This window comes from Lampetra planeri, chromosome 16, assembly GCF_965212315.1.
Source record: "Lampetra planeri chromosome 16, kcLamPlan1.2.h2, whole genome shotgun sequence".
Taxonomy (NCBI): Eukaryota; Metazoa; Chordata; class Hyperoartia; order Petromyzontiformes; family Petromyzontidae; genus Lampetra; species Lampetra planeri.
The window spans coordinates 3,429,252-3,442,371 of NC_136122.1; positions in this window are offsets into that span (position 1 = coordinate 3,429,252).

Sequence of the window (13,120 nt, forward strand, 5' to 3'; positions counted from 1 at the left end):
AGGTTCGTAGTGCACTGCGCTAACCACGTCACCACCGCTTCACCCCGTCACTTCTCTAACGTATCAGGCAATGGCCCTCCAGCTCACTGCCTCCCTTTGAACATCCCTCAATCTCTCTCCCTGCTTCCTTCTCACCTCTCCCAACCCTACTACCGGCCCATGTGGTTTAATGGCCTAAACACGTTCAGTGGGTAAACTGAGCGGTCAGGGTTTGTGGTTCCAATGACAAAAAAGTGGATACACCTGTTTAGTTCCTTTTGCACCAGGCGAGGACTCAACCTGCCCGGATATACAGTCGATCATCGATGGATTATCCGGCTGCTTCCAACATTACCCGGCGGTCCCGGGCCGATCATTTCAGTGTCTTATTGTGTACAGTACATTATACACTACATACAGCAACTTGATGGAAATACTGCATTTACATACATCACCCCATGCAGAGTCGGCGAGATTGGAGTGGTAAGTACGGTAGAGTAAATGCAGTAACTTTTTCAAGTAGGCTATATATTTTTTTTTATTAATTTGCATGTTTATTTATGCCAATTTCATATCGTAAACAATTTTAAAACACAAAAAACACACACATACAACAACCCCTAAATGCATGACTCCATTCAAGAATGTGCAAACATAAGCTGTTTTAGATAAGAATTAGATGTTGATTACCCAGCGCCCCCCCCCCCAGCCGCTGGATAATCGATGATCGATAGTAGTCTCATTTGCAAGAGTGACCTGGGCACCGTCGACTGCGCTACCGCTCCAGACGAGTTGGAGACCCGGCACAGGCGCTGGCTGTGCTGCGCAGGAATGTCGGTCAGGGCGTTGGGGGAAATGAATGGCAAGCGATGTGCAAATACAATGCCTTTGGAGTATTAAAAACAAGAACAAGTTTAATCCTTTCTGGGAATAAGTATTATTTAAAAAATCTATTTTTTTTAAACACGCTTTAATTAAATGTACCGTACTCGTAATGGCAGAACTCCACGACTCCAGGAAGTGGCCCCGAGGCTGTGGTGATTTACTGCCAACGTGAGTTGAGCGTGGACAATTAGACCCAAGCCGAAACATAACATATAAAAAAGAATGTAAAAACATATTTATTTTATTTTTTATTTTATAGAGTATAGTATTGTCATCAGTATGACATACGTATACCAAGTTTGCAGTCGATACCACATTGGGAAGTGGGTTAAAATTGAGTTACAAGATTTGAGGATACGACAACAACAGTGAGTTAAATAAAAGCGTGTAATAATTAAACGGGAGATGTTAAGGGGTTCAAACACCAAATCGATACCGTTTTGCAAGGAATCAAGTCTGCATTAACCACATACACTACTTGTGGTGAACAGGCAAACAAACATGCTCTGATAAAAGATGCATTGTCTTAGAAACTGATTGGCCGACACCAAGAGACAGTCTTCTGTATGGCCTAGTCTCGCCACCAGTGTCAGACCAGAAAACGCCAATAGGCGAACAGGACAAGGCCACACGTATCAGAGCATTTATAGATCGGGGTGAGCAACTACATCATGGGACCTTTTGCCAGTAAAAACTCAACACATTTGTCAGTAAACGTTGTGCGGCCTTTACGCAAAAACTATCGGTGGCCATTCTACATAGCACGTGTGAAAACAAAGTTTAATGTAAGATAAACGGACCCTAAATTTTGATTTTAAGATTTCGTGACTGTAGGGATTCATATCCTTGGTTCTTTCGGTAAAGTCACGTAGAAAGGAAATATAATTTACTTAATATTTGTATTATTTTATTATTTCCCTTATACGTGACTTTATCCGAAAGAACCAAGAATATAAGCATACCCTGTTTTGTTTCTAAGATACAATATTCAGCTCACACGCGTGTACATATTTTTTGGAATGTGACCCCGAATTTTTTTTAAGTGAACAAGTTACGTCACAGCTAAACAAACGATCTGTAGATGCTGCTGCTGCTGGTGCACAAGTACAAGTCAAAAGAAGCACTCGACACGTTCGTCAATAAGACTGTGGCCGTAAAAGAAAACAAAATAGTCAGGAAACCCCTTACCAAGCCATACGTAGTGCATTCACTTCACACGTTACCTCCCGTCCAGCGGTACACGTAGGACCAGAGGAAATACTTTTTGTCTCTCTCACAACTATGATTCGTGTTATCCGATTGGTCAAGGAATCTATCCAAATTCTCAATTAATCCCAGTTCTACCGTACTTACGAGTCGCTTACCTTACCCTGCCATCCTCTGCATGCACCTCCACTGTCTTCAAACTCAACACCAAAGCATCAAGCCAAAAGCTGTCCACCCACATTGATGATTTAGCACCGTCTGCCTCTGTTGGCATTCTCTGGCAAACCTTTGCTTCGTCTTCTTGTCCTTCTGATGGTCAGTGCTTTGAATGCACCTCTACATATTTGTAGTGTCATAGCGCCGTCTGTTGTCCAACAGTGGCAACTGCGGTGGACGAGCAGTACACGCGCCGGTGAGCACTTATGCGGGTGTGTCGGCAGGGCAGAGGAACTGGAGCAAGGGTCACAGAGGTCCTGTCTGGAAGCCCCTGCAACCCGCTAGTGGGTTCGAGAAGGGAGGCGTGGCCAGAGCAGAGCCAGGCCGCGCTGAGTAGGATAAAAACAGCGGAGAGCGAAAGCTCGTGACTGCCGGTTCTGGGAAGTGGACTCGTCTCGTCGTTGCTGTCGTCTTCGCCGCCTTCGTTACTGCCGTATTTACGGTCAGGGTTGTGTCTAGGCTAGGCTATACGACTTGAGAGAAGCGAGGGCGAACCTGTAAACCTGAACGTGTCAAATAAAGAAGGTGCCTCCTCAAGAATCCTGTCTCCCACTCCGTTGACACTACATATTCATCAGCTCAAGCCTCCCATAAATCACGTGGCTTCTGTGTGGCCACTCCCACTCTGAATCCCTCCCCTGTCCCTACCCCTTGTGAAAACAGACGCTGCTCAATGCAGCATCGAGCAATGCACTTTTAATCTCAATTGAAAACTCCGTTGTTTAGAACTGCTTTTTGTGTTTAGTTTGTCGTCCATGGTTGGCTAATTGTCTCGTCATATCTTCGTGTTTCCTAATACCATTGGTTCCATTTTTCCATTTAATGTCCTCTTATTTCCCATTCGTTCTCGTCATCCCATTCCATTTTCTTATGGCACACCCTTGACTCTATTCCCCTTCCTGTGGTACTGCCACTGGCAAAACGTTTCTAGTTGTAAAATGGATATCACCTATATATTTTGCAGGTAAAACGTACAATCTGCCACCAACCGTTACCCTGATTACCGTGTTGAGCAACGTGTATGTATGTTGAATTATTTCTCACTCTACGTAGCCAACCATGCTACTTGGAGGTGTGGGGGAAGGCCAGCAAAACTAAACACAGAAAGCAGTTCTAAGAAATTAGTTAAAAGTGCATAGCTCCAGTTGCTTCCTTTTTATCGGAAGGAAGAGCGTTCCAGACGGACGCAGAAGAGCATCTCAAAGTGCACGATGCATTGACCGTCTGTGTTCGATGGTTAGCCCAAAAGCTGCTGCGAGAGGATGCGTGATGGCTTGAAGAGCTGTGTACCGCGTGCATTTTTAAGACAAGTGATGAGCTATCAACAAAACAGCTCGCAAACACGAAGTTTTTCATGTATAACTTCACTCGTTTTTTCTTTCAACCAATCATATTCCAGTCAGCCACAATCTACTTATATGCAGGGGCCCTTTGTCAATGCACCTCGTGCAGGTCGCGTGGCTATCATGGGGGTTGGTTGGCGTGGTAGGGGGTTACTTGACCATACTTCACGTAGGTGTAAGCACGTGGAAGTGTAGCGTGCACTGCCCTCTGCTGTCCAGCGCCCTGCCCCGCACTCTGCGATGGCGTTGTGCCACTGCCGGGTCTGCGTGTTTGTCAAGGGCAGGAGCCTCAGGGCTCCCTCACAATCACAGTGGTGTGGCATTTCACACAAAATAATCCCCAACAATACACGCCCAAGCACCGCAGTGACTAATGCCACTGCACAGCAGGATCCTCAACAACAGGCGACGTTTCGGGGAATGTCCCTTCTTCATATTTCTGATGGCCAGGTCGCTTCTGAAAAACAAATGTATAGCTAAGTGGGTCTTACCTGGTAAAATAAAAAAAAAATGTTTTCATAGAGGGCAGAGAGATAAAGTGAGGCCTGGTCATAATAAAATGAAAACAGTTTTCTGATTACCGGTTTTCAAATTGGCGTGTGAAGTTACCCAACAACAGCTACTGAGTAACAGACACTCCCTTTTACTAATTCAAGGATTACTATAATAATTACATGACACGTTGAACACATCCGCGCGATAGCACACGTAAACAAGCATTGACAATTACACTTGATATTGTGCGATGATCGCAGATTAGCACTGCACTATCGGGCAACCTGATCAGCTGCGATCTATTCATCAGTGACAAATTATGTCTGAAGAACCTCCCCCCTTCACTCACGCGCAATGACCAGCGTGGTTAAGTATGCTCAAACATCCAGCAGTGGAAGATGTGTAAGTTTGTTGTATCATTACATCCCAATGGCTTAATAGAGATGCCTGACTATTGTCGTGTCTTGAACACGATGAAATTGACATTTCATTTCATTCACGTGGATAAGGTTGCCAATGTTGGCGATTAAACAAATGCATTCCGCAAGTTCATGTATGAATGTGCTCGTGCACACTTTGTGCCCATGGTCGTGCTTAATGTGCAAATTATACATTAAGACCGCTTAAGGCTGTTCTTGGCACAGATGCTGTGTCACGCCCCATGTGCTCCGAACCCGGCGTTCCGACTTCGTTTTTCTCGCTCACGGCCACCAACACCACGGTGACGATTATCGAAAACGATCCTGGGCCTCCCCTAGGTCGACTCAGCCCCGAATGAGTACCTGGTGCGGTGTGTAAAGAAACTTTGCCACTGGTGAGACAAAAGGCGGTCGGGCGTGGTGCTGGCCACCCACCCCCTCGTGTGCCGTTCCCCGTTCCGTTCTTTATAAGTGCTGGATCTTTGTCTTTGTAGAAACACTGGGCAGCAGCAGCACTGTGTAGGCGCAATGGGCAGCAGCACTGTACAATAGTCATTATCAGAGGTGTGTTGTAACAATGGGCAACAGCGCTGTGTGCCTACAATGGGCAGCAGTGGCAGCAGGCTGGCTGTATTAGTGGGGATGGGATGTTACTGCCTCGTGTCACCCTCGTCTCACCCTCGTCTCGCACTCTGCGCCCAGTCTGCAGGCACAAGCCGGGTGTGCGGACATAAAGCGCCGCTGTCAAACAGCTGGCAACCGGGCCTGGCCGGATGAATCTGTGTGCTGTAGAATATTGGAGACGCTTCGTACCCGAACTGCTCCACCCCTGGGTTCTAATCCAGGTTTCGGCCGCCCAGGTTCAAACAAGGTATTCAAGTGTAGCGCGTTTACGGTGTCAGCGCAAGCTCGGAATATTCCAGCTCTGATAGATTTATATCGGTTGAGCTATGCGAGGTATGGGCCCTGATGGAACGAGGGGACCTCCTTCGTGCATTCCTTTCTCTTTGCAGCCTGGCGCCTTGAGCACCCTTCCCACCTTTTGGCCCCCGTGCAGTTGCACCGCCTACGCGCTCGATAGCCACCCCAGTGGTGTGAGGAGGGCAGCGCTATGTGCGTGCCCATGTCCGTAATGTGGATGAAGAGGCGCCAAGTGGTGGGATTTTTTGAGAGTGGCTCTGTGATCTGGTTTTGCAGAGTCGTTTGAGGGCACCGTGGCGCACTTGCTCGCTGCAAGAGTCTCACGTGGGAATGCACTCGTCTCGAGAAATGTAATTATTATGTGTAAAACACAAAGCACGTAATGAAATTACCTCAACAAGAAAGTATTTAATTTAATTCAGCGACATTGTCATCAACAACACCGAACATTTTACGGAAAAGGGCGCAAAGAAGGATGGACAAATACACCCTCGGGATTCCACTGACGAGGCAGAAAGATGATTAGAGAACTTACGCAAGGTGAATGGCACCATGTAAACGGTGTATAACATTGTATTAACTACGACGGCTTCTGCTGTTGCTGATGATCCAAATGAGCCACGTTTGTTCTACTCAATTGGGATCACCCAAAGCAGCATCGCCCCTTATTGGCAGACCACAGAGCATGGGGACATTGCCGGAAACTGGATTTTCAGCCGTTTTGCAGACAGCTCGCCTGCGTTTTCCTGCTCTCGCGAACTTGACGGACGCAATGGCCCCCCTCTCGCCCATAAGCTCTCCCTCTCTCTCTCTCTCCGGTGTGCTCTGCCGGAGTAGAGTTGCCGCGCGTTGCTCGCGTAGCCACGTACGGAGAGTATGTTGAACTTCTTTCGCACCGTAACGTAGCCAACCATCGGCTGAGTCGCGAGCCACACACGGAGCGCTCACCCCTGGGCCACAGCTCCCCTCCTCGGCGCCTGAGGTTGGCCGGGCGCCACGTCATGCGGCGTCTCAGATCAGAATCGGACGATTTCGTTGTCCTGGAGGTATCCGACGAGCCGTGAAGCTCTTTGTCCAGTCGAGGCGGGACAGAATGTCACAACAATACAAATTGAAAACACACGAGAGTGCAAAGTACAGCAAAGGTAAACACATATCTATATTCTTGGATCTTTCGGTAAAGTCACGAAAGCTTTAAATCGAAATATATATAAAAAGCTAACCTTTTTTTAATCAGCTAAAGCCCACTGAGCTATTATCTCATTTTTCCTAATATATACACAAATACAACTAAACAATGTGTTTTTTTATCTTACCAAGTGGCACCTGCGAGCGGCATTCGGCTGCCGTTCTTCACTGATTTTGTGGACTTCATTCCTCGTGGAACATTTGCAGCAGCTTCCGATTAGCACAGTTGCATACGTACGGTGCGAAAGAGGTTCAACATACATGCATGCATGCATACCCCCCCTGCCCCGCACCACCCCACCACGGACCCATGAGATCCCCCCCCCCTCTGCCCCCCCAACTCCCTTCGCTCCGGCCCCGAGGGTTCGGGTGGTTGGGGGATGGGAAGGGGGTCGGTGCTGTTTTCCGGAGCTCACCCCACCGAAGAGCTTCGGCTGAAATGAAGCCTTGGCTACAGTTATATAATGGGAGACCTTTTTGACAGTATCAAAGTATGAAAATTGAGAATTAGGTTTAACCCTTTCCGGCAATAAAACAGGAGCTGTTAAGATGTTCAAACACCAAATTCCCTCCTCAGCCACTTGGCTCCTCCCCCTCTCTGGTATGCCATATACACGTGCGTCTCAGAAGTAGCTCTCTTCATACGCTACAGTCATTTTGCTGGAGCAGCCACCTGATGACGGAGGCTTGTGTTGCCTTCGAAACGTCGTGATTTTTTTTAATTTAGTTGTTTTCACTTTAATCTATTTTAGTTTGTTTTTACCTACGTGACTTTACCGAAAAAAACAAAGAGTATGGATCCTTGCAATCACGAAAACTTCAAATCTAGAACCAAATTTTTTGCAAGGAATCAAGTCTGGATTAACCACATGTACTTGTAATGAATATGCAAACAATCCCAGTATCAAAGACAATTCGAATATTATCAGAGCATGTTTGTTTGCATGTTCACCACAAGTACATGTGGTTAATGCAGACTTGATGGCTTGCAAAGGTATCTATTTGGTGACGGAACATCTTAACACCTGTTTTATTGCCGGAAAGGGTAAAATCTATTATTTTTCATACTCAGCTACGGTTATCGGGGTTGCGTGCAATGCGGATGGGGCGCGTGCAATGCGGATGGGGCGCGTGCAATGCAAATTGCAGCAAACACACCACGTGCAGAGAGAGAGAGAGCCCTTTTGGCAATGCACTGCTGGTTGATCGCCCCTCCACGTAGCCGCGGGTTTGTAAAATAAATACAATCACCATAAATGGTTCATTGATGTTATTGGAATTATTTTTGACGATTACAATGACCACTGCTTGCTCCGTACTAGCATGGAGCAAGTGCGAGTTTGTATGCTACTCTGTCCGGATTTTGGGTTTTAAAGCCCATTCTTTTAGCGCATAAAATTCGTGAAACATTCATATTCAATTACATTTCTATTTTATGTATTTCAAAATGTCGGTACAAACGTTGATTTTAAAATTCGGGAAACATTACAACCAGGACCCGTTTACGACAGTCCGATTTAAACTCACATTTTACGACGTTATACAAAGGCACCGTGGCTCGATTTACGACGTCAAACAATTTACGACGCATCTTCCCACAAGACTGCGAACACATTTGAATGGTGGTGTTTCTCCTGTGAAACTTAATAGAAAGTCAGCTCTTCTTCTTCTTCAAAGATCAAATCACTTTAGCAGAGAAAGGAAGAAGACAAGGTAAGAAAGAACCATTAAAAAAAATAAACATTGCTTTGTGGTCATTTTGGTATATAAACATATAATCGCCCAGAAGGCACCCCGCTACGACCCATCGTGTCGACGATAAACTCTCCGACGTACAAACTAGCCCGTTTTCTATCAGATACTCTGCTCCCCTTCACAGGCAAGACCTCTTCGGCAGTACTCAACTCAACCCAATTAGTCTCTATGGTTAAGGACATGGTACTATCTCCTGATGACATTCTCGTCAGCTTTGATGTAGTATCTTTGTTTACCAAAGTCCCAGTACCGGACACCCTAACAATAATTGAGGACTTAGTCCAACAGGGATTGAATTCTGATGTACCTGCGCTGGTTAGGCATTGCCTCACCAACACCTATTTTACCTGGAATGGCACCTTCTACAAACAGAATGAGGGTACCCCTATGGGCTCCCCCTTGTCACCAGTTATAGCCAACATTTTCATGGAAAAGTTTGAATCAGACGCCATCCAGACATCCACCCTGCGTCCTTCCCTGTGGAAGAGATATGTGGATGACACTTTCGTCATCTGGCCACATGGCCTCCCAGCATTGAACCACTTCTTGGACCACATCAATTCTAGACACCCATCTATCAGATTCACCATGGAAGTGGAGAAAGACGGTAAACTACCATTCTTGGATATTCTGTTTAAGAGGAGGCTTGACGGATCCTTGGGACATTCTGTCTACAGGAAAGCCACCCACACAGATTCCTACCTGAAACCGGATTCCCACCACCACCCATCTCAAAAGAATTCTCTCATCAAAACGCTATACCACAGAGCCCATGGAATTTCTGACCAACACCACCTGACTGATGAATTAAGACATGTACATCGGGCCCTCAGGATGAACGGATACTCTGACCGTACTATCCGCCAAGCTGTCTCTCCCACCACACAGAAACAACCACATGAAACTCCGACCAAAACTATCACGTTACCATACATAGCAGGCGTGACCAAAAAGATCTCCAAAATTCTAAACAAACATAAGATCCAAGTCCGATTCAGCACAGTGCATAAAATCCGTGATCTGATTCCATCTGTGAAGGATGTCGTTCCTGACTTACAGTATCCTGGAGTCTACAAATTGAGTTGCATTTGTGGTGATTGCTACATTGGAGAAACAAAACGTCATGTTGCTGATCGTGTCCGCGAGCACAAGTCAGATCTGAAACACGGCAGAACTGATTCTTCGGCCGTTGCCGATCATTGCTACAACTCGGCGGGCTCTCATGATATTGTCTTTTCCGAGACCAAGGTTCTCTGCAAGCCTCCTGGCTACCATCAAAGGTTTGTACACGAAGCCATACAAATATACAAACACAGACATAATTTCAACCGTGATGATGGGTACAAACTCAGTAATCACTGGAAAGATGTTATTAACCACGCAAAAAAGACTTAATTACACTTTTTGGACCATCTTATCTGACAGGCACTATTTTAATTTACTTCACCGAGTGTTAACATCCCCAGTTATTTTTAACAGTACTCTATTCATTTTTCAGCCTGCATTGGTATAAACATGGGCATTTTCGTTCCTTTGTTCTATCATGTGTATCAGACCTCCCCTCCCCCCTTTCTGCCCATTGTGTTGGCGTGCGCAGCAGCCGCGTCCAAGCCGTCGCCAAATGTTTTGTTGGCTCCCTCCCCCTCCCACCCCCCTCCCTCCCGATACGTTCCATTCATTGGCTACCACATTCTGATGAACTCCCCCCCCCTCTCCTCCCCCCCTTCAACTTGCTTATAAGGGATTACATTTTGAATCATTGCTTCACTTGATGCAGCTAATCTGGCTGTGACTGTCCCACCTGATGACGGAGACTTGTGTTGCCTCCGAAACGTCGTGAATTTTATTTTTATTTTTGTTTTGTTTTATTTTACTTTCATTACTTTTAATGTTTTACCTACGTGACTTTACCGAAAAAACCTGAGAATATAATAATCGCCCAGATCTGTCCTTCTGTGCCTGTGATTGACGCCCTTGGATTGGTTGAAGTGCGTCACGTGACCGCGAGCAAGCAGCCAACCAGAGGTGCGCCCCTCCAAAACATGTACGCCCCCCGGATTGGTTGCAGTGCGTCACGTGACCGCGAGCTGCCCACGTTGTGTTGTTGTGGTGCATCTCGGAGGGCTGAGAAGCAGCAACATCACGGCCACTGTGCCAGAGACGCAGCCACGGAAAGCTGACGGTCGATCCACTCACACACGGATGAGTCAGAGTGAGGCAGAGCCGTGCTCCGTCCACTGCTGCCCGAGGGAGAGCCGTGCTATCTCCACTGCTGCCCTGAGGGAGCCAGACGCACTCTCTCCACTGCTGCCCTGAGGGAGAGCCGTGCTCCGTCCACTGCTGCCCGAGGGAGAGTCGTGCTATCTCCACTGCTGCCCTGAGGGAGCCAGACGCACTCTCTCCACTGCTGCCCTGAGGCAGAGCCGTGCTCTGTCCACTGCTGCCCTGAGGGAGAGACGTGCTCTGTCCATTACATTAGTACTCGAGTTTTTTTGGTGCTTAAATCCACTGCTGGATGATATTAAAAAAATGCTGTGATCAGTACTGTACACCAAACATTCTTGTCCTATGAATTAAAGTCACTCGGGGACTGTTTTCTAACGTGTCATAGCGTTCAGAATGGTTAATACATTGTATATTGATTTGACTGCAGGAACGTAACCGTCTCGCTTTTGGAGTCACCGCCAACACGAGCCAAGGACAAGAACTGCAGACAATTGGAAGCTTCCTCGCTTCTGGCGTGTTTGGTCACGGCCAATATTGTGGCAAACTCGCGTGTTGGATCTCGCAAAGCCATCATGGGTTCGGCACAGAGGGCTTCGTGTCTGGACAAAGATGGAAAATTACGCGGATACTGAGATCCACAACGAGATTTTGTAAAATTATCACGTTATTTAAATAACATGATAAATATTCCCGAATATTATTGTCTATTAGTGTTTTCATGAGAGTAGCTTAGAATTGACTTTTGCATATCAGTACCCTGAACCCTCTGCAGGACCTATGAGATGAGGGCTTGTAGGACCCGAAATCTTGCAGTTGAGCTAATGTTAGATGTACCAAGATGTATACATCAATCCGTGGCTCCTTCAGCTGCTTGTGGCCCTGGGCTTTCACTTATTTTGCTAATGCCTAATGTCTGCAGTGGGATTAGATTACTTCAAGTTGATTTTGTTTTAACCAGGGGAGAAATCAAGAGACCAGGATAATGCTTATTTGCAAGATTGACCTGGAGTGATGGGGTGCCACGGTGGTGAGATGTTAACTCCTTCGCCTGGTGTGCAGGAGGTCGCGTGTTTGATCTCGAACCTGACGCCTGCTGTACATTTGGAGTTTGCGTTTCTCTCACCCTCTGGTCGTGGGGATTTTTCTCCAGCTCCTCCCGTTTTACCCTCCACATTTATAAACATGTGTCTAAGAGTATATGGCTGCTTTAAATTTGCACGTGATAAGAGACTTCGCTGAGCTGTCATTTCTGAAAAAGAGCCATATAGCTCAATGGACCATACCTGGTAAACAAATATAGTTTAGTTTAATAGCGTGGGCCCCCCTATATCGACTCAGCTTTAAATTAGTACCTAGTGCAGTATGTAAACGTGAGCACTGGGGAGACAAAGGCGTCCGGGCGTGGTGTTGGCCACTGACCTCCCCGTGTGCCGTGCCGGCCTTCATAGGTGCTCGATAACAGCACTTGTCCCAACAGTCTGTCAAGGTCTATACAAGGGATCTTTGGAAGGCTTATATAAACCAGATACAGACACAACATTACGAATGCAATGCATGCATCATCTCTGCCTTGTGTAATAGTAATACTATTACCTGTCTGGGCAGATATTGCGTTGGCACTGGCACATAACGCGCATAATTATATACGCAAGTAATCTGTCAGAACCATAGCAATATTCTGTTTGCTGTTTGGGTTGTGAGTAATAGTGATAATGAGGGGTGTGTTCTACCATCAAAATAAAAGGACGTTTTAATCCCATCAGCGCAGATAGTCCTTTGTGAAGCAATGCTTTCCAACAGCATATGATAAAGCAGGATAAACTCTAGTATGGGCTTCCACTTTCTAATTATCATATTTTAATGTATATGTATCTATCTCTACCAATATGTATGTTGAACTTCTTTCACGCCTTACGTAGCCAACCGTGTCAATCGGAAGGACAACGAACTAAACATAAACACATTTATAAAAAAAAATGAGTTCTCAAACTCGATTTAAAAGTGCATAGCTCCAGTGGCTTCCTAATATCAGAAGGAAGAGTGTTCCAGACGGCCGCAAAAGTGCATCTGAACGCGCGCGATGCAGTGACTGTCTTTGTTCGATGGCTAGCCAAAAGCTGCTGCGAGGGTGACTAGAGTTCACGTGATGGTTTATGCTCCTTGACGAGATTAGCAAGGTATTGTGGTTCATTTGTGGCGAGCATTTTGCGTATAATGAGCGCGACCTTAGAATGTGTTCGTTCAGCAACCGGAAGCCGTTGCAGCTCGGTGAGCACTGGACGGACATGGTCGGATCATGCAGTGCCCGTTACGACACCTGACAAAGAATGTTGTACACACTGCAGCTTGCTGATGTTTTTGCCAGACGTCCCGTAGAGTAGTGAGTTCCAATAATCGAGCCTTGTTGATACAATGCCATCTGCCACCCTCTGCCACCGTGTTGGTTATGTCACGACTCAAAAGTGGCCGGACGTGTTGTAGAGCCCT